The sequence below is a fragment of the Tupaia chinensis genome, unplaced genomic scaffold (genome assembly GCF_000334495.1).
Source record: "Tupaia chinensis unplaced genomic scaffold, TupChi_1.0 Scaffold142854_1, whole genome shotgun sequence".
NCBI lineage: Eukaryota > Metazoa > Chordata > Mammalia > Scandentia > Tupaiidae > Tupaia > Tupaia belangeri.
In genome coordinates, this window is record NW_006202699.1 from 280604 (window position 1) to 283073 (window position 2470).

A 2470-nucleotide genomic window follows, 5' to 3' on the forward strand; every position below is an offset into this window, starting at 1 on the left:
CCAACACCCATCTCCCCGCGCAGGCCCTGCCCTCCCCTCGCTCCCCAGAGGAATGGAGTCTCCAGGGGGGTGCACCCCCGCCCACCCCCGGACCCCGCCAGACCAGAGGCCGCCAGGAGCTGGCATTATGGTCCCTGCTCTTCGTCATGATGGAGACACACAGGCCCTGCCAGAGGCGGGGGGAACCAGACCCTGTGAGCAAGAGGGCTGGACCAGAACTCAGACTGGAGCCCAAGCCCAGAGTCTAGGACCAGAGCCCAGGACCGGAGCCCAGGACAGGAGTCCAGGCCCAGAACTCAGACCAGATCCCAGAACCCGAACCCAGAACTGGAGCCCAGGCCCAGAATCCAGGAGCAGAGCCCAGGACTCGAACTCAGGACCCAGAGCCCATGCCCAGAGTCCAGAACCCAAGCCAAGGACCCAAGCCTAGGACCGGAGTCTAGGCCCAGAATCCAGGACCAGAGCCCAGGACCGAAGCCCAGGACCGGAGCCCAGGACTGGAGCCCAGGACCGGAGCCCAGGACCGGAGTCTAGGCCCAGAATCCAGGACCAGAGCCCAGGACCCAAGCCCAGGACAGGAGTCCAGGACCCAAGCCCAGGACCGGAGCCCAGGACCAGAGCCCAGGACTGGAGCCCAGACCCTACTTGTGCAGAGCCTCTCAGGAGAATAATTCAGCTCACCCAACCACCCACGTACCTACCCTCCCGTTCACCCTTCCGCCCGCCCGTCCAGTCATCACCCGTCAGTCCATCCGTCCACTCCTCCGTCCACCCGTCCTCTCGTCTGTCCACTCACTTCAGCTCTCATCCGTCCATGCAGCAGCACCCGGCCGTGTGCCGGCTCCGTCCCGTGTCCCGGGCAGTAGGGCTACAGCAGAGTCCTCACAGGCTTGGCTGGGGCCTGGCATTTGGGGTGGGTACAGACCAGCACACGAGTGTGGCCTGGGGAGACCTGTTAGAATACACCAGAACCCGGCTGAGGGACGGACGGCTTTCTCCCCACCGAGAGCCTGCCCGGTCACCGGCGGGACTCGGTCTCCCAGGAGGGAACGGCACTCCCGACCCTGCTGGCAGGGGCCGCTTTGGAGCTGGCTCCACCAAGTCCCAGCTCCGTGGAGGGCAGGGCCTCAGCTCGCCCGCTCAGGATTTCTTTGTTTAGAAAGAAAGACTTTTGCTATGGGGAGGTGCGCTTGCCGGAGAGACAGAGAGACAGGAAACGAAAAATAACCCCAGGGGATGGCCACGCTCTGGCCCAGAACCCAGGACCATTCTCCTCTCAGGATTCTGGGAACGCACGCGCACACGTGATTCTCAGGCTCTGGGTCCAGGACTCAAACCGTGGTCAGCCACATGGGAGTCCAGCACCTCAACCACATCACCTGCTGGCCCCCTGGATGGGATTTTTTTAATATAATATGCCTGGCCCCACTTCCCTGAGACTGTTTGAAGGAGTCTGCAGGAGGGCTGCAGCGAGCCTCGGGGTCAAGCTCTAAGCCCCTCAGGTGGCCCTGACGCGAGACCAGGACGAACCAGTGCGGTGCAGCTAAGCAGTGGCTAGCCCACCAGGACTCTGCCCGCTCACAGGGGTGCGTCTCTGAGAGCCACGTCAGCGACTGAGGTCGGCCAATCGTGCCTGTCAGCCCTTACCCTTGGGGTCTGCGGGCTCCCGCCTGGTCGCCACCGTCTCCGAAGTCCCCGGGCCACCAGTCTGCAGAGCGGACTGCCTGTGCCTGGTACAATGTTCAGTCAGGAAACTCCGAGCACACGGGCCACGTGGGGCAGGAAACTCCGAGCACCTGGGACACGTGGGGCGGGAAACTCTGAACACGCGGGACACGTGGGGACAGAAACTCTGAACACGCGGGACACGTGGGGCGGGAAACTCTGAACACGCGGGACACGTGGGGACGGAAACTCTGAGCACACAGGATGCATGGGGCAGCCGACGACAGGTGCGGTCCTGGCTCTCCTCGAAGAGCATTTGTCCATGTGGAGGAGCACAGGCCAGGGGCCAGCTGGGAGCCTCGGCCACACAGAGGGTGGCGTGGAGCGTGGAGGGACGGCGTGGACAGGCACCACGGTGGAGAAAGCAGGGCCGGGGCTGCCGGTCACGCCCGAGAGCCCCGAGTCCGCCTAGTGGCCCCAGTGCCCTGAGATGGATGTGGTGTGTCTGTCCCCTCCCCAGCTGTGGTCGTGAGCCTCCCCCTGCTGAGTCTGGTGGCTTCCTGTTTCTCCTTACATTTGTAGGCTCGGGAAAGAAAGGCGATTTTTTTATTTGCGAATCTTGACATTTATTAGCATAATAAAATTCTTCAGATGAAATTGCTGTTTTCCGGAAAGTAATTTCATTTGCAGGACAACGTACAGGAATTCACGTTAAGGCCAGGTAAACCTAAAAGATAAGCAGCGGGCAGGAGAGCAGCCGGACAAGGCGGGCTGGACGGGCAGGGTGGGGGACCAGCGGCCGCCC